Source organism: Ambystoma mexicanum, chromosome 14 (genome assembly GCF_040938575.1).
Source record: "Ambystoma mexicanum isolate Mex_15411 chromosome 14, UKY_AmexF1_1, whole genome shotgun sequence".
Taxonomy (NCBI): Eukaryota; Metazoa; Chordata; class Amphibia; order Caudata; family Ambystomatidae; genus Ambystoma; species Ambystoma mexicanum.
This window is the reverse complement of record NC_090940.1, coordinates 409107385-409127972: the sequence shown is the minus strand read 5'-3', so window position 1 is coordinate 409127972 and position 20588 is coordinate 409107385. Positions and strand designations below refer to the sequence as shown.

General features: G+C 44.7%; 1 long non-coding RNA gene across 1 annotated transcript in view; it reads right to left on the bottom strand.

Annotated features, from left to right (window-relative positions):
• Positions 1-3764: 3764 nt before the first annotated feature.
• LOC138526832 (uncharacterized) overlaps positions 3765-20588 on the bottom strand; it is a 111715-nt gene continuing 94891 nt past the window's right edge. Inside the window, exon 2 of the long non-coding RNA XR_011283742.1 lies at positions 3765-4093. This is a non-coding gene — a long non-coding RNA (uncharacterized lncRNA). The remainder of the gene's footprint in view (positions 4094-20588) is intronic.

The window sequence follows — 20588 nt, the reverse complement described above, 5'->3', positions numbered from 1 at the left end:
TCCCATGCCCATTGTTGCACTTATGGGCACACGATTTTCCACAGTGTTCTCCAAAGTGGTTCCCATGCAAATGGACCCTCCCTTGAAATTGGCTGAAAAGGGGTGACTTTGCAGATGCCATTCGGCAAAGGGCACGCATCTTTGTTGTGGGCGATGGCATGTTATGTGCAAATGGGGTGGAACAGTTCCGCCTTCACGGCCTGTACTGTCTAGCAGTGGTCTCACCCCCAAATACTCCCCACACCCTTCCCCCCCCCCCCGGGAAGATAGCACACACAATGTCGTCTAAAATGCAAAGTTAACAATATCTCGACTGGTTAAATGACTGATATTCTATTGATGTAATTTTGTGTTTAGAGACCGATGTGGGGGTAAAGGGAGCACGCAGACACAGCCCCATTACCAAGCTCGTGCTCATTCCCCACTTGACTGAATGGTCCCTGTTGGAGCAGACACGTCCCAGCTCATAAGTGTAATGCCGCCATTAAACCTGGCCCGGGCCCGGGGAGTGAAACACTGTTCCTTCTCCACATTGCAGTGTCAAACGTGTCCAGAGTGTGGGAGCAAAATGGCGGAGTCAGAAGTGGGTAGGCGTGAAAGGGCTGTAGTGGCAGGCCCCAGACACTGAACCCCGTACAGGGTCAGGTAGGGGTGAGTGCTGAAGGGGTCCGATTGTCAGGGGGCATCCACTCACGAAATGCATCCCGACAGTGCCTGCTCATCAGCGCTCACCCCCGCGCAGCCTGCCAGCCAGGCACCCTTCCACCCATTGATCGTGCAGCACCATTGTGTACGTGCTATCATAAGCCGGGCCCTTTGGGCTCCTATTGGTGTCTCTGGGAAGCCATGCCCCCAGAATGTGTATCAACGACAGCACATGCACGGTGCACCATAGGTCGGAGTTGAGTTTTACGGAGTAACCCTGTCCATCCCAAGCATGAATAAATGCAGTGCTTCATTAACGTTTCATTCATGAAAATATCAAGGTGCTCTTTTTGACACCGTAAAGGGGCTCTTGGTGATCACATGTAACTGTTTTAAGTTGTCCTCTCAACCCCGCATTAGGCTTTACAGACGCGGTCCACCTCTGCCATCGCTTTATGCCATTGGGAAACGTGAGCCTCTTTAAGATGCACAGGGCACTCTTATCACCACTTCCCACCACTACCCCCCAAGAATCGACATCAGGAAGAGGTGAGAAGTGCACCCCAGACAATCAATCGGCCCAGGCCATAATTTCTGACAGCCAAAAACCAGTCCCATCATTCACTGCTCTGCAGTGTGAGGCACTGTGTCCCAGTAATGTGAACCATGTCCCACCCGCCCCCACACTAACCTTTGAACACACAATATGCATGTGCAGCGAAGGGAGGTAGGCTGGAAAAAGGGTGGGATTGATGCAGTATCTATGTACAGTTCAGTTATTGCAAAGGATCATATTTGTTTTTTTATTAGGTATCTTTGAATTTTAATTCATTAACAACCGTTGGAATTGGAAATTAGTCTTTCATTTTTACTGCAGTATGTTCTGTCCATACTGCATTTCTACTAAATGCAACTACATGCAAATGCAAATGGAATGAAACCACAAATATACTTGTTTGAAAATGTATGTTGGAATTGAAAATGCTTTTCATTTGTTAGTTATGTTATGTTATACTGGGTATTTGTATCCCACCTGCTTGCTGCAGCTTATTAGTGTTACAGTATTCAGCAGCCATTTAGATCACTAAGAAACATATGTACTATACTGGTAACTTTGAAAAAATCATGCTGAAATGTGTGTGATTTTGACAGCATTTTTTCAAAAATGTTCTGGTGGGGGGTGGCGGGGAGGACCCTCCGACCCCGTACCACCCTGGTCAAGTTGAGGCTCTCTCGCTGCACTCGCTCGCTACATTGGTTAATTACATTCGTTATGTCCCGCCACTTCGTAAGCCCACTAGCTACCCACTGTCAGTCCAAAAACCAGCAGTAAGTGACTGAATGGTTAATGTAGCAAACAGATATCTCTCCAGTTGCTGCTTAAATAAAATTTCTCAATCCACACCAAGTTTTTGGCTGTCCTGTACAAAGGCTTTTCTTTGCCTTATATAACCTCATAAAGTATTACATAGCACTACTGGATGATCATTCCGGTTTTGGAATGGCAAATCTTCCAAATGAGTATGAGCCCTTTGAGCAGTATAGTTTGCAATATTAAAGCTTGAAATCGCCACGCGGTGCGTGCTTTCATATCATGCAGTTATGTGACGTCCAAACTTGCAATGGGCTCTAGCCCCGGATCTTTTAAAAACCTAGCAACGCCCCTGCTCCTGCACCCCTGTGCACTTTTATTCACTTACAATGGGTGTCCCCACTTCCATTCACAAAGTACTGTGTCACTGCCAACCTACCCACATTCTGGTCGGAACACTAGCCTTATTGCAACCAATCGGCAGATACCACACTATACAGGCACCACCCTGTACCAAATGCAGAGTCAAACATGCATTCCTGCGGTGGGTATGTAGCAGCCCTATGCTCTTGAGTGCATGCCCTACACCCTAAGGCCTACGCCCTTCGCCCATGCACCCATTAGTCCAATCCTTCCACAGACCCACCGCTCCTTCATTCACCCATGCATGCCACCAAGTCGCCAACTACCACATTCCATCTGCAGCGAACAGGCACCCACGCTCCCACCCACCCTATGTCATGTCCAAATCACTCCCCTTCTGCAATTTATTTATTTATTTATTTTACATTTATAAAGCGCTCACATAGCCCGCAGGCATCGAGGCGCTCTTACAGGAATTGTTTGTTTTTCTAGTTGCGTAATTGTGTGTGTTGTTTTTTTTTTTTGTCTTAGTTACTATTTATAACGCGCTTAAACACCCAGAGGTTTCTAAGCGCGGACCCGGGTATCGAACCTGTTGTTGCTTCGTGTCGCCTTGCTTCCAAGACGCGCACGCTGCCGCTGATCTATCCTCCCGGGACAATTCACCTGCCACCACAAACAGAGGTTGCTGCAAACAATTTGCGGCAGAACCTGTGGAGCTGTTACGACCGCTGCCTCCAATCACCACACACAGTACTCTCCTACATATGTCACATTACGCACTTCTCCCTCCCCCACCCATCCCCTTCCTTATTGCCGCCAATGCATTCCATGCAGTACATTTTCCAGACCCTTCCGCCGCTGCACTGTCCTCCAATACATCATGGCGGCTTTCCCAAAAAATGTCGACATACACCACGCTTCTCTCCAGCCAACCACCGGTCGCGTCCAAACTTCTCTGACAGCACGTCGTACCACGAGTCAATGACACTTCTGTCTACGGAGCGAACAGGGAAATGGGTCCGTGGAGCGGACCCAGATATCACGCATGTTTTGTGACGTACATTTCAGTTATTTGCAACAAAACTACTGGTTGGATTTCCACCAAACACACAAAAGCACGATTTCTGACCCAAGCCCCCACTCTTGCTGCAAATTACGGCCTGTAGCCGTGCGTAAAGTTTTTCCCCATTCAGACCCCCCTATAACTTTGCCCCCCCGCACAAACCCCCCCCCAACTTGGCGAATACATTCAGACCCGGCCATATACTTTTTTTGCAAAGCTTGGTGAGGATTCCTCCAGGGGGAGCAAAGTTATAAGCCGCCGAAAAAGTGCTCGTCCTATGAGTTTAGCAACTTAACCATAACTACACGGCTGCTTCCACGGGCCGTAGTGTATTTTTTTGTAAGATCACAATCAAATCATTAACATTCCCAGAGAGTATTTACACATCTGTGTCATTTAATTAAATGTAAAACCAATTAAAAAACACAAAATAAACGTTACAATAAACTGCATGTGTCCTGTAGTAATTTGGTTTGTGGTACTATGTCACAGGTATATCTGCTCCATTAACCGTTGTACTACAACTGCACACCACGCTCTCATTGGCAGAATTCCTCCAGTCCGGCACTCCAGGGGACCTCTGCCAAAGGTGTCATCTCCATGGTCCTTCAGGCTCCTTATCTTCACCCCCTTTCTTCGGTCAGGGGGCCCTCCCAGGGCCTCTGATCCCATGGCATCCTCCAGGGGCCCAGTGCTAAGTTAATCCTCTAGAGTAAAAGGAAAAGACACATTAAGTACCACAAACAATACATTTTTCATCACTCTTCTACTGGAACAACTAAAATGAAATTGTATTATTATTTCGCGCAACCATAGGTACTCGCCTGCCGTGCTGGAACACCTGAAAATAAATGTATCATTATAAAAATCAGGGACATACATATCATGTCATGCAACCAAACAATTCCAAAAATATACACCTTCCCCACATTGGACCTTTATACTAGAACCCCTTAGCATCTCCCACGTCCTAGCAGTATTTACATTGACTCCCTGGCTATGATAACCTTTCATTCTACACTCATTATCTTTTTTTTTTTTTAACTAGCCTCAACTTGCTCCAACATCTTCAACATCTTCACCTCATGTTTCGAGTGGAATGGTTTGATTTGGTTTACATGGACAAACTGTTCCACTATCAACTCACCCTCCTTTCTAGCTATTCTGTACACCACGGGTGATATTTTGTCTGTTATTCTGTACGGCCCTTGCCATGCTGAAAGGAATTTAGAGTTTTTATGCCTGCCCTTTCAAAAATTAAACTTGATCTCCTACGTCGTACACTTTTGTAGATGTCTTCCTATCATAATATGTTGTTGCACCGTCAGCAGCCTTTTCCAAATTCTTCCACATATCCGTGACTTGTGGGGGCATTTACAAGTGTCTGCTCATGGGTCTTGTGAAATAAATGCTGTGGAAACACCATTTTTCTTCCTGTCAGTATTTCATGAGGGCTGAGGTTTGTTGATATAGTAGGAGTCGACCTAATGGCCATTAATACTAATGGAAGCCGAAGATCACAACTAGAACCTACTTCAGCCACACATTTCTTTAATATATTCACAATTAACCTGTTGTTCCGTTCTACTCCACCTGAAGAGGAAGGTCGGTATGATATGTGCATTTTCCGTTTCAGAACCAAAATTTCCCATACTTTTGTTATCAATGCACTAGTGAAATGACTTCCCCGGTCTGACTCTATCCTTTGGGGTAACCTGAATCTTGAAAAAATGTGATTCACGAGTAATGTGGCTGCCGTTTGTGCACTACAATCTGGCGCTGGAATGCACTTCACGCATTTAGACATTAAACAAACTACTTTTAACATATAATTGTTTCTCCTTGCTGATCTTTTTACAGGCCCGACATAGTCGATTTGTATATCAGACCATGGGAGGGTCAAACCCCTTTTTATTAATGGTGCTCTATGCGTAAGTGAAGCAGGTTGAAATTGTGCACACACTAAACACCCTCTTGTGTATAGTTCAACATCTTGGGACATGTGTGGCCAATAAATGTAATCTTTTAAAAATGTCCAAAGTTTTCTGGGAATCTCTGTGTCCTGCAGTTATCGCATCATGAGCATGATGTAACATCAATTCCAGAAAAGACAAAGGTTCCACCCATTGTATTTGACCTGTCACGGATTCTCTATTCATCAGTCCATCTTGTAACCTAATACTCTTTTTGTTTTTTTAGCAACACCCTCAACTCCTTTCCCTTTACACTCTTCTTCAGTCAGAGGATTTTTCTCAGCATCTAACAGATGAACATAGAATATGCCTAATATCAGATCCTCCTCTTGCGCTTTGACCTGGTCCTGGTCTGGAGTATCAAAACTCCATTTCACCATAGGCTGCTGAACTACTTTTGGATATTTGGAGCGTGTTATCACATCTACCTGTATTTCACCAAGCAGTTGCTCGGTAGGAAATATTTCTCCTATCACAGCTCCAATTTTGGATAACTTATCTGCCTTGTCATTGCCCTCACATGGCATCTTTAAATGGCCACATATTTTTCTCCAATGTATTACCAAATCATTTTCTAATACAAGTTTGTCTATGGCTTAAATCATCTTACCATGTTTAAGTGTTTTTTTGTTAATGGTGAGCAAACCTTTTACCTTCCAGCCAGGTAAATATTCTACACAACTATTTTGTGCATAGTCAGAATCAGTCACTAGGACTATCTCTTTGAGTTTGTTTTCTACTGTGGTAGCGACTACTTTGTAAATAGCAGGCAACTCTGCCACTTGACTACTTCTAGGCCCAATCCTCATGCTCACTCTTGGAATGTTGTCACATTTAAACCAGATGGTTCCTATTCCTGTCACAAGCTCTTTTTCTGTGTTATTTTCCACATGGTATGCACAATCATCTACATACAAGTTGGTAAATCCCTACATATCTCTTCATTGAATGCTTTGTGTCGGGATTATTCAAATTAATTCAAACTTGATTCTATTTCTGCTTCATCAGGTGCACATGCAGCAGAACAATCATGCAAATCTGCTAGCCCTTGGGCAACTGGGCTCTTTTTATGTTGTCCATATTTTACTTCCACAGGAAATCCCTGAAGTGCCAATGTCCAGGAGGTAATTCTACACTCTCCCAAATTCCCTGATCTAATTCTTTTACTTTGCAGAAACTGCAGGGGCTGGTGATTTGTTTCAATAATTACTCTTTCCCTTGAATTATGGGGCAGAAATGATGTAACGCCCAGACAGTGGTTAGGAGTGCTTTTTCACATTCACTGAACCTAGTTTTAACCTGCAACAAGGCTTTACTAGAGTATGCAATAGTTGTTTATTCCCATCATGCTTCTGATATAACACTGCAGACATGCACTGATCAGTGAACCCTATCTCTACAAAGAAATCCTGGTTCTTTATGGGATATGCCAGCCATGGCACCTTAATGAGACACTCTTTCAGCCTGACCACTGCTTCACATTGTTTTATTCCCAATTCCAGCATACACCCTGCTTTAGTAATCTTGTTAAAGGCTGTGTAATCTCTGTATAGTTCTATATACATTTCCTGTTATAACCTGTCATCCCTAACAAACTTTTTAACCCCTTCAGATTAGTAGGATCTTTCAATTTATATATTGGCTCCACCTTCTTTTGTGGGTTTAACCCATTTTCAGTCACCTCATGGCCTAAGAAATTAACTTTCTTTTTACACTATTGTGCTTTCTGTAAAGATACTTTGGCTCCAGCCTTCTGTAATTGGTTAAGCACATGTTCAATCTCATCGAAATGATTTTTCAGATTCTCATTTTTAATTAGCACATCATCCACATAAACTAGTGTCCCCATTTCTGCTGCATCTGGTAGCGCCTTGCTTAGGAATATCCCAAATTCACTCCCACTATTGACATATCCAGAAGGTGTCCGGACCCATGAATATTGGGATTTGTCAAAAGAAAATGCAAACACGTTTTGGATATCTTCAGCCAATGGTACACATAAATTAATCTGTAAACTGTAATTTTGTAAAGGTTTTTTGTAAGAAACCAAAACAAATAAAAAATAAAATACACACCTGTATCCAGCTGAAAAATCTAATGTGGTAAACACCTTTGACCCATGAACCTGTGCGAGACCCTGATCAATAAATGGAAGCAGCCACCGTGAAACGTTGTGGGATATATTTACCCACTCAGCAGTACGTCCCCACATCACCAAGCTTTGCATCTACAGTCACCAGCAATGTGGCTGCACTGGCCTCTGTGAGCACCATGGCCTCAAAACTGTGTTTTTCAGCAACAAAAAGATGGCCGCACCCTCTTGCCATGCACACATGGGCAGGATGGCACACTGAGGGAGCTTGCCAGTGCGTTCTTACATATACAAAAGAAATAGAGTGAAAAAGCAATGCTGCTTTGCTGCCAGCCCAAAGTCCCCATTGAAAAGGGGCTATTTTACCTTAACATGATGCTGCTCTGATGCTATTATTATCTGTTCTTCCTCAAACTACTGTTAGTAATAAGGCACTGCCATGCCTATTGATATCCCCATTGTGCTTCAGCAAAACCAAGCATGACCCCTGAATGACAGACTCTGTCAAACCAAATCTGAGAAAAATCAACAAGCAAAGTGCTAGCAGCTTGCACCACATGTGTACAAATGGGCGTTTGCAAACTAAAGGAGAACAATGCTAGTTTGAGAGTACTAGGTTGAACAAAAACTTCTTGCCTAACAATGTGAAAGGGGATTGTGCTATGGCAATACATGGATGAGATGGTTCTATTCAGCAGATTTCCTTTCAATTCAGAGCAAAAATAAATAGAATTAAATCATCAAACTTCAGTGGCTGCATGGGGGGAGGAATCAGCCCAAGACAGGTTTCTGCTGAGAGGATGGCAGAGACAAAAGGGGCCCTCTCAGTAGATACTAACACCCCAGTGATAATTACTAGGTTGGACAGAATCTTTTGTCTGGTGTAAATTATAAGCCCTTAGTTATATCTGGAGTAATCAAACTAATTTCCATATATTTTATTGTTGGGGTTGAACACTGGGGTGACAAGGTTGACCTCGCGAATCAACCTTGGAGCTTACTGTGTTCCTCTTTAACAATATAGCCTAGATAATTTAGTGTCAGTAACATTTTCCTTTCTTGCAAAACCGACATTTTCTCACGTTTAACTGCTCTATTTTCCTATTAACGAACCTCACTCTACCTTCCAAATCTCTCTCAATTCACCAGCTAGAGACCTATGTTCACCTCTATATTGTCCCTGTGATCTATATCTATTCCCCAGCCCAACAACCGCATTCCAAATCAAAGAATTTCACCCGTTTTTCAAAGAAACCGTTTTTGACATTTTAAACGGGAAATGGGTAAATTGCAAATTTTACAACATGTCATTTGGCTGCAGCTGTGTTAACTTTCCACTCATTTTTGAATTGTATTCTCCTTGTTGATCCATTGCATTGTGATTGTTAAGTGTCTATGCATTGTTGCCTCAGGGAGCAATCATATTAACTTCAAGGTTTTAACCGCATATTAATTATTTATTTGACATTTCCGAATGTTATTTTAGGCTGTTGCTAAGGGTTTAAAGTCTTTTGCCTCTTTTTCTGTGAGGGAAGGCCAGATTTTTATTTTGTCTTCTGCCTCTTGTCCCTGACTACCTGCTGCTTCTTTCTATCCACTCAGAATTCGATTATTTGTGGGTTGAGGGAAAATTGCAGATGGAAACCGTAACTTGGGTGCTATCTATCCTCATCCAAAAAGTGCAGCTTCAGTGTGCTTTGTATATGTTCTAGGAGAAGGTAAACCAAGTGCATTGCTTCCATTTTCATTGTAACTATCACCCCATTGGTGATTGCTGCCCCATATTAAAAATTGTATGATTTCTTTTGAATTTTAAAATAAATAAATATTGTATTTTCACCCACTGGCCTGGTTCATGGTCCATTGTGACCCGGGGTATTTGAAAAAGGGGGTGTGATACGAGTTGTGTACCATCTCAAATTGAATTCGCATAAAATAAAGAGAAAGGCATATCAATTGAGCGCTACATCCTAGGCTGAGACCAAGGGGTGTGTCGCCTGATTGAAATCCTTAACAAACTTGGGGGCTCGTCGCCGGGATTTGGGTTTTGGTTGCCACCCGTGGCAGTCTAACACAGCCGACTAACCTGCAAGGTAGTGATACTGTGTGTGGTTGGAATTCTGGGTTACACTGTACAAGCACCTCCCCAAAACAAATACTCTAAGTATCAGGCCTGTGTCTAAAAGTAAAACTAAATCAACCCCAAAATAGACAGAAAGCAACAGAATACAGGTTACCCTTACACAAATAAATAAATTAATAAAGAAAGAACACTTTTCAAAATGGCCACAGTAGAGATCAACATAGCTAGGGAGCATCTTCTGCACAAACAATTTGTCTGGGGGAAATAATGCAACAGGTCACTGCCATAGACATGGATACGTGGCAGGACGGTGGCCTATTACACCAAGCATTGAGTGAGTTATGTATGACCCCACAAATTAAAGAGGAGCAAATCACAATTGTTAGAATCGCAGCCTTCATGTATCTCAACATGGGAGTGATGAAGGAAAAGCATAAGGAAAACACAACTCTTGCGCAGAATCAATCTGAACTATTAAATAAAATCCAGACGGAACTGAAATTAGCAGAACAAAAATTACAAAAGAGCCAAGAGTTTGAGGCAGAATCTGGGGATTACATAAAAAAAATAAAAGAGGACTTGGTCCTCCAACAACAGAATAATGTAGCCCAAGAAGCCCAATTAGACGCATTAAGACTAGAGTGTCAGGAAAAGGTTGCCTCCCTGGAAGAGAGTCAACAGAAACTGACTCAACAATTAACGTATAACAGGAGCTGCTCAGGATAAATAACCATGCTGCAAGATCAGGTCAAAAGGATGGAAGAGGAGAATAGCAAATACATTATTAAAGAACTCCACTCCCAAGCAGAATTCGATCAAGAGCGCCAAAGATTAAATACCAAGGTATGACCTGGCTGAACAGAGAGGCACCCTCAATCAGGAGAAAGACGCCCTAAGCCAGGAAGTAAGCAAATTAAAAACAGAGTTACAGGGAAGAGAGTTAGGCCTCCAGAAGCTAAATGAACTCAAGACAGAATATGGGAGTCCACTGGAGCATGCCAGACGGATAGAAGGTGCTCTGAAAGAGAATACCCAAACCAAAAATGCACAAACTCAGGAAGTGAGTCTCCTACAACAAAAATTGGCTCAGGGTGCCCAAACTATACAGGCAGCACAAAGAGATAATGAGGCCCTCTGTGAAGCGAATGACGGGCTCCACAAACAAGTGGCAGCACAAGAGCGGGTCATAGAGGCCAGTAAAACCCTGATAGCCGAACAAAAGGCTCAGATCTTTGCCTACTATCAAGAGATAGGGGCAGAGAAAGAAAAACTAGCGAGGTTGGAGAAGGAGTATCCTAGATCTAATACAAACTGGTAGGACCCCGAACAGGTAAAGAGGGACAGGGCAACCCCTGATCATAGTATGAAGACCTCTATACTAAGGGACTCACACCGATTTAATCCTTTGCGCACTACTGACTTCATGGCTACGGTTCACATGAGCCGGAAACCATGAGGCCAACAGAATTTATTGGGCCAAGCGTAATGGAGCTGACAGGTCTGTGCCCCCAAGAAATTGATAGAAGGGCATCCCTATGCAGGTACAAACATATAAAGGCTTATGTCTCTGACCAGGAAACCTCCTATGAGGAGAGAGTCAGGGAATCAGACCTGCAGGAGTACTACCTCCAAAGGGACCAGTTGGTTCAATTTGCTCAGGAACAACAGGAAAAGAGGCCCCATAAGAGCATCCTGAAGATCTCCACCCAATCAGGGCAGTGGGGCCGGGGGATCCTCCGCCAACTCTGGAAGCAGGGAGGAGTCAGGAGACTACTCTCCTGTGCGTCACAGGGGAGTAGAAACTAGGTCCCACCATTCTGCGAGCCTCTCTCAAGTTCACAGAATCAGGGAGCGCCTAGATGATCATGAGGGGACCTCAAGTAGCAGTGCCTCTGCATCTGAGGGCGAGTGGACTTGGTGACTAAGCCAAAGAAGGCAATTAAACTCAAGAGAGTTATGACAAAAGACCCCATTAGGCAGATTAAGGCCATTAGTAGTTCCATAACCCCATACCACAGAAACGCACAATATTCTGTGTGGGAACACTTGGAACTCTATGAGCAGATGATGGACACTTTTCATCTGAAAAACAACCAGAACTGCATAGAGTATGTTAAATGCACCTTCTCTCCTGAGTACTCCAGCTTCTTTGCTGGACTGGAGGACCAGAACCATTCAAGATGGTCCATCTACAGGGCGGCCATCTTGAAACACTTTTCCGCCCACAGAAACCCCTAAGAGGCTCGCAAAGTGGCCTACAATCTGCAGTGCAGGGAAGATCAGTGAAGTAACAGTCACAATTAATGGGGAGATTAAATGTATATTTATTCATAAATTATAAATATATTTATATAATAACATAAGGGGACATGAACTGCAAACGTCTCTTCTCTCCTTCTCCTTTCCAACCGTCCTTCTCTCTCCCAGTGTTCCGCCCTGGAATCCCTCTTTCTCATTCCAGTCCCTCGTACAGTTCTCTCGAGCTGTGCAGGTCTCACGTGCTATGCAAAGAACACCCAGGACACTACACATCCCCCTTCCTTATGGAACGACATCAAACTTGTTGATTCACATAATCTGAAAGCTGTCTCGGTCGTCTGTAGGTTCTCCCGGCTATGGACTTCTTCCTACTCTCTCCTCGATGGTTATCTGGATGGTTTGCCAAGGAAGAAACACTACAGGCCAGCCTATCTCTCCTATTCTCCCTCCATTCACTCTCATAATTTGTACCTCTTCCATCATACATCGCACTTCTCTCTCTGCTCATCTCCATCCCTCCATTGGTGTCTTTCTCCACACATTCATCCCTTAAAACCATCACTCTTTCATTATTCCATATCCTACCATCTTTGGTTTTCACAGCATGGGAAAATACCTCCACCACTCTAATAGGCGTAGACCAGTGACATCCATCTTTCCTCAAAGTTAATGGCAGTTTAATCCTTACTAAACAACCAACATGTGGTTCGGGTACTTTCCTAAAATATTTGCTGTCATGCACTCCCTTATTGTTTAATTGACTCTGTACCACACTCTTTTTCACCCCATCCAGATTAACTCCATTACCTGCTACCGCACTCATCCAACCTGGGAAAAGCTTGGTATTCGCTTTTCTGGCCCTACTCAGCTCAAAGGGGGAAACACCCGTAGTGCTGTGAGGGATAAATCTGTGAGCTAACAAAGTCTCCTTAACAGCTCTTTTCCAATCTTTACCATTCGCCCACGCCAACTTTATAGTGTCCTTGATTATTCTATTACATCGCTCAACGATACCATTGGCCTGAAGTTGGAATATTGCACAAATTTTATGAGTAATGGACCTATCACTCAAATATTTCTCTCATTCTTTGGATTTAAACTGAGTACCATTGTCTGTGAGAATTTCTTGGGGATACCCTTCTCTTTCACACAGTTCTTCTAGGAAATCAATAACCTTCCGTGTAGTAACCTGTGGCAAGAAAGTAATTTCAATCCATCTGGTTAACATGTCAATGACCACCAACCCAAAAGTTGAACACCCATCACTCCATATTGGACCAATCACATCCATAGCAATCTCACTCCACGGACTCTCAGGGACTTCTCTCAACACCATAGGATAACTGGTACCCACGCATACTTTATCGCTTCTTGAGCAAAGGATACACGTTCTGATTTGGTCCTCTATTTGACGATCACATCCGGGCCACCAATATGTATTTCTGATCCTTCTTTTTGTCTTTACTATGCCTTGGTGGCCTTCGTGGCCTAGCTGCATTATCTTCTCTCTCAGGTTGGTGGGAGGTATCATCTTATCACCCTTCATGAGATAGCCGCTCTGTAAATACAGTTCTTCTCTTACAACCCAGAACGCCTTGACTTCTGAACAGAACACCTCGTTCTTCCTCCATCTTCCTTCCTCAACATTTCTCACAACTTCCATCAACGTCTCATCTTTCCCCATTTCATCCTTCCAATCCTGTTCAGATATGGCCTGATTCAACAATCTTCTCAACTTCACTGTATGGTCTGAATAATTTTCTATGAACTTCGCATAGTATTCAGCCATGCCAAGGAATGTTCTGAGCTGCTCCTTGCCACTCGGTACAATCATAGATCTGATAGAGTCCGTTAAATCCTTCTTTGGTTTGATGCCTTCTCCAGATATTATATGTTCTAAGTATTCAACTTCCTTTCTGTCTAATTTAGATTTGACTCTACTCAACCCCATGCCTGCCTGATGTAGTTTCTGTAACACTCTGCTCAGCCTCAAATTATGCTCTCTTTGGTCGTTGCCGTAGACTAATACGTCATCCTGAAAGAACACAACTCCATCCACATCTCCTAGTATTCTCTGCATAACCCTCTGAAAAGCGGAGGCAGTGGATATTAGGCCAAAGGGCATCCTCCGAAATTGGTAAAGCCCCTCCGGGGTTATGAAGGCAGTCAGATGTTCAGAGTCATCATGTAGTTTGACTTGGTGATAGGCGTCCGTGAGGTCCAAAGTAGAGAACACCTTCGCAGGACCTAGTGTTGATATTAGTTCCTATATGTTAGGCAACGGGTGCCTATCCGGAACTAAGCTCTTGTTCAATTCCCTCATATCCACGCACAATCTCACTTTTCCTGTTGGTTTCCTCACTATGACCATCAGCGATACCCACTCTGCAGCGTCAATTCTCTCTATTATGCCCTGTTCTTCCAATTTGATTAGTTCTTGTTTAACTTTGGTGCGGAGGGCCAACTGAACACTTCTAAGTTTTTGGGCTTCCGGCTTAGACCCCGACCTGAGTATAATGCGATGGGAAACCCCTTTCAAACAACCAATAACATCGTCTTTGAATATTTCATACTTAATTTTTTTGATGTTTTCATTGTTGCTCCCTTCAACTTGGAATACTGTGTCATCGGCATTTGGGTCTAATCGTACTTTAAGTAATTTCTGATGGGTCCAACTGAGTAAAGCCGTCTCACCTCTCTTTGAAACATAAATGTGACCACATGCCTCTCTGTCTTTAAATTGTAAATGGGCCTTGAACCACCCAATAAGGTCTATTCTAGCTCCCCTGTAGGCTTTGGGCTTCACATCTACTTCACGTAGGTACTCCGGTCCGCACATCCTCCACATCTCCTCTGGAATAAAGGTATATTTGGCACCTGAGTCCACCATCATTTTTATAGAACCATTTATAAAAAACGTTGTTCTGGGACTTTCAATTTGTGTCTCTTCATCAGAAATCATGAACACACACTCTTCCTCCTCATCATCGTCCCCAATCCAGTTGGAGGTATGATCGTCATTCTGGTTGGTCTTATAGCATTTTACTAAATGTCCTTTACCTCCACACCTCCTGCAGATAATTTTCAGCACTGGACAATCTTTGTTATTCGCCCAGTGGGATGGACTGGCGCACCTATAACATCCTCTTTGTCTAGTCCTTTCTCTTCCACTCTGGGAAATCTGTCCCTTGCTTTGATATTCTCCTCCCAAAGTGGACATTCTGCTTGACTCAAACTTGTCAGACTTCCAAATGTCCACTCTGTCTGGTCTCTTCACCATTGTACGGTTTCTGCATACTTCCGGGTTTCCTGTACCCCTGCGGGGTGAATTGTTGGGGTTCGACATCATTCTGCCGTGGTATGGTGATAGTTTGTTCTTCCTGGCACCTCTTATCACACTTATTTCTTCTTCCTGTTCCGGCTGTATCCGGATGGTTTGAGCGATACTTCCTTTACTCTGTTCTCCAAGGTCATTATGCATGTTTCTGTGTGTTCCACTTCTTTGGCCAACCTTAATACTATATCAAGTGAGGGGTCGTCTTCAGACCATAGTCTCTCTCTGACTTTGCTGCTTCTACACTCAAGCATGAATTGATCCCTAATCCGTTCCTCTAACTGTCCATTGAATTTGCAATAACGAGCCAGTTTTCTCAAGGCTGTAACATATTGCTCCACTGTCTCGCCTTGTTCCTGAACTCGTTTGCCAAATTTGTACCTCTTTAGTGTGGTACTCATTTTCTTGTCATAGTGCCTGTTGAGTTTAGTTATGGCTATTTCGTATTCGTTCATGTCCCCTAATTCACCATCTAACAGGTCAGGAAGATCTTCAAATTTCTCCTGTCCAGCCGGACCTAAGCAGTGCAACAACAAAGATTTCTTTCTTTCAATTCTGTATGTCGCGCCACAAACTACATGGGCGTAATGTTCAAATGCTTTAAGCCAGCGCTTCCATGGAAGAACAGGTTCTCCTACTTCTGGCAAAAACATGTGAGGAGGTTGGACCCCTTGCATTGTCATGCTGTTCCTTACTTCAATGAGTTATTGAAAATGTAATGGCTATGCAACTGTGCTTGAAAAACTTGAAAGTGCCTTTGTTAAACACCTGTGTGGAAGACACTACAATTGGTACGTCCAATTCAGTGTGTAGAGCTTTTATTGTGCGGTACTAGAAGAAATATGAACTGTGGAATAATGTGTTGACACTGTTCTGGTGACGTAGTACGTGCCGTATCAAATATGAAAATAAGGAATATAAACATAGATTCTGGGCGTATGACAGTCTTATTGTTGTCTTAAATAGTTTGTAACTCCTTCTCCCTTTTTTTATTTTTATTTAAATCACGTGGTTTAACACAGGCTTCAATATTATCCGTAGCCGTGCAGTTAGCAGACGGCTAACACTCATTTAATGACCTGTTTATATCAGAACTGTGCCGTGTCAACATTGTTGGTATTCTTCTTTATATGTGGTCGCATACGTCGTATCAACGTATGGGTCACGTGATAGTGAGGCGGATAGCAATGCAGCTCGGCAGTGTAATATGTATGAACTGCGATGTGTCACGTGGGGCAGAAAAGAAGAGTAATATGTAAAAGCTGTCTTGCTTCGTCTTGACTCGCGTAGCTATTGGCAGTGCGGAGGTAGGGGCGTGTAATCTGGCTCAGGGATGCAGTATATAGAGACCGCCTTCGACTGCTTCGGTGCGTTCAACCGTCGACGGTGTTATCCTCCCACAACTGCGTGACACACCCTCTCCTGACAGGTACCCAATCAATGTACGGTACCGTGTTGACGAATGGCTGTGTTACCGTAGAGGGGTTCCCAGCAGTGTCTGAGGTGCGGGTGTGCGCAGTGGGGTCTTTACGCTCTTCTCAGGAGACGAAATTGTGAGGCTACAGTGTTAGATGCCGGTAACGAGAGGCTGGCTAAACGGTAACAGCTGCTCCTACCTCCTCCGCAGCCGGAGATCCTTCTCAACAGCCACAATGGGTTCTGGTATCCTCGTCGCCACTGAAGTAACAGTGACAATTAATAAGGAGATTAAATGTATATTTATTCATAAATTATAAATATATTTATATAATAACATAAGGGGACATGAACTGCAAACGTCTCTTCTCTCCTCCTCCTTTCCAACCGTCCTTCTCTCTCCCAGCGTTCCGCCCTGGAATCCCTCTTTCTCATTCCAGTCCCTCGTGCAGTTCTCTCGAGCTGTGCAGATCTCACGTGCTATGTAAAGAACACTGAGGACACTACAATCAAGCCCCACGAGAATTTGTGCAGGAGCTAAAATGCGCCTTTGCACAAACCACTAGGAGGGTGCGCACGGATAGCAGGGAGTTTATAACTACCTTCTTTCATACACTCCCAAAGTATATTATGACCCAGCTGGTGAGGGACTTCCATGATAAAAGATCTCTGGACTGGGTCATAGAGCAGGCGACCCGCATTTATGAAGTCCAAAAACCTGCTGAAAAAAGAAATCTGCCCAAAAACCCCAAACTAGCCAACACCCCTGCTGCTGCTAAGGTGGCGGAGGTGAAGGACCCCCCATTCTAGACCTAGAGATGTGGGAGCCTACAAATGTACCTACACAAAATCAGCAAAATCAGGGACCCAGAAGGCCCTTAGGCCAATCACAAACAGGTGGATGTCAGGGAGGTAATTCCCCCAATGACACCCCTAATTCCCCTGATTATATAAGTCGCAGATACAAGGGCAACCGACCAATCTTGGGGTATGTATGGACTCCCCCAGCCCAAGGGGGGATCCAAACAGGTAAGTACTGCCCCGGGAAACTTCCTTCCTAACTTCCCCGAGGAGGGCAGTAATCCCCCAAATGCTGGGTTAAGTTTCTTCCCATGGTACTCACAAAACCCCAACCTGCAGGACAACCCTCCTTTCTTTTCCTGCTTTCAGGAAATCAGACAACCCAATCTGGGAGAGGGGAGGCCGAGGGTGGAGGGTTACCAACATTCTGTTACGCTCACGTGGCTCCCACAGGGGCGTCGGTCGGATCCGGACAGCTGCGGTCTCCACCAACGTGATGCATAGTGCAGAGATGACTGACTGGACTGGCCCTCCTAATCTTGTCTGCATGACCCGTAGAAGTATCCTCCTGCAAGTGGAGGGATGGATTTAGCCACCCGTGGATTCAAGTGATGGCACCCCTCACAGTCCTCCCAACTAATCACCTCCGAAGTGCCCTCTCAGGAATCTCACCTTATATTCTTGAAAGATGAGCTCTCCATCCTGCATGGATTGCAGGGGCACGTTGATGCCAGTTACTTCACTGGTTTGAAGGCGTGGGAGAGTTCCCGAGAGTATTAACTCTGAGGTTCCTGGCAAGGTCCAGTAAGTATCAAGGTTATAGAGTTCAATATGTCCGATGTTTCACTCTTGTCCCCCCTTCCTTCCTTCCTTGTCTTGCAGCTGAGATCGTGAGAAGATGCTCTCGTAGCAGCTGGTGGAGCTCAGGTAAGAGTCTGTATTACCCGACGCTGTCCGGTAAATGTTGCACATGTTTAACGTGTTGTTTTCTCTCTCTTTGCAGGTGCGGCACATGAAGATGTGGAGAGTTATAGAATAATGCCTCCGGTGGTAAATCCGGTAAGTCTATGGTGATAAGAGTTATATTTGTTGGTTTTCTCGGCTCACCTTGTTGTTTTCTTTTGTCCCTCAGGTGCTGGAGTTCGGCGAAAAAATGATGGAGACTGCGCCGAATCGAAAGATGCTGCGAGGACTGGTGAGTATGGCGCGGCGCTGCAGCTGGAGATGCGACGCATACAGAAATGACGTTCTTTCCAGGTCCGGAGGCGAGATGGATCCGGAATCAGGTGAGGAATTCAAAAATAGTTCTTTTTCTAACCTTGTCCTTTTCTTTCCTCTTTGTTTTAGGAGCTTCAGATTCGAGGCAGGCGTGGCAGAAGACTGGATGTAGACTGCAGGCACGGTGAGCATTACGCTGCTGGATGCAGAATAACGTGAAGCGTGTGCTGTTGTTCTGGCGTGGTTTAAATAGCCTCCAAAGTAGTTCCAGGTAAGAAGTTCCCTAGAACCACGCCAGAGTAAAAAATAGTCCCTGTAATAAAATAGTCCCATCCAGGCCTCACGTTGGCTTGGACTCACTAGCAGCATGGTCTGCATCAGGTAAGTAAAGTCTATGAGCCTGGCGCCTAAAGCGCCAGGACTGAACCCAAAGAGCCCCCAGCCGGGGCTGTTGGTGTTTTAGTAAGTGTCTGGATGCCTGCTCCCGGAGCTGATGGGCTTGGTCCTGATGCCCGGGGGTAGGCATCATAACACATTCACAATATCCAGGGTCCTACAGGAGAAGGGATAGTTACCCTTCCCGTGATCCACCTAGATTTGAACCGAGATCCCGTACCAGCCGGAACGGGTGTCCCAACTAGAGTGCCAGGTCCCGAACCTTACCCAGGATCTGGGTCGCATGTTGAGGGCTCAACAGAACCCTCAGATGAACATGGCAGCTCAGAACCCCACAAACCAAGGGTCTGGCACCCCAGAACAATGACGGGGAGAGAACCCTGACAACTCACCGGTTCCAGAGGAGGAGGCACGGGGGAAAGGGGAGTGTAAAACCTTAGGGGAAGCTTCCTTCCGTACTCGTGAAAAGCCCCTAGACACCCAGAAACCGGAACAAAAATCTCTTGCCCCCAAAAATCTGAAACCCAAGGAACAGCGGTTGGGTAGGAGAAATAAAGACAGCAAAAAGGCTCATTTTGTGGAGGATGTTAGTGTCCTCCAATTTGAAGGGGAAGAATCCTCAGAGGATTCTTGGAAAAAATTCTTCTCCTTCAGGGGCTGGGGAACTCCGCCCAAAGAAAAATGGGCCCCAAGAGATCAATGAAGACTGGGTGGGTGTGGGGACTTATTCATTATCGCCCATCCTTGAACCCCAGAATGAGCATCCAGGGAATCAAGTATTAAAAGAGGATGTCAACTTCTTGGGGCATGAGATAACTCCTGAGGGTCTCTGTCCCCAGGAAAAGAAAGTGGAAGCACTCCTAAAACTAAAACACCCCACAACTCTGCGTGAGCTAAGAAGCCTCCTTGGACTGACTAATTACAGTAGGAAGTTAATTGAGGATTACGCAGAGATCACAAGACCCCTTATCCATCTGTTGAAAGGGGGGTCAAGTGGGAGTGGGGTCCAGAACAAGCCGAGGCATTAAAGCAACTCAAAAGAAGCCTCTCACAAGCGCCTTGTCTAGCTTAGCCTGTCAAAAACAAGGAGTTCTTCTTGGAGACAGGGTTCTCGAATATATGCTTGACAGCAGTATAATATCAAAAGCATGACAATGACAAGGTCAATAAAGTAATCTCCTATGCAAGCAAGACTTTATACTCTGTGAGGAAAAATTCAACTATTGTGAGAAGGCACTCCTGGCAACGGTGTGGGCATTGAAAAATTACCGCCCGTTCATCCAGGGGGAACACATCATAGTGGAGACTCCACACCAGCCTTTGCAATGCCTCCAAGGCGACAGAATCCGGGCCAGAAATATGAGTAATTCCAGAATTACTTCCGGGATTTTGTCAATGCAAGGCTTTCCTATGGAGGTCAGATATGGCCAAAACAAGAAGAGTCCCCTCGCGCAAGGTCTGGCTGACTTGCATGATTGTGCCAAAGAAAACTGTCTCGAGGAAAAAAGTCTTAAAACCCAGGACAACAACAGGGTAAAAGTAACTGGTGGCCGGTGTGGGGAATGCCTGTGTGAATGATGCCCCAGAGCCCTCCACCGGGTAAAAAAATCGGTCCCCGTAGTAGTCAGGT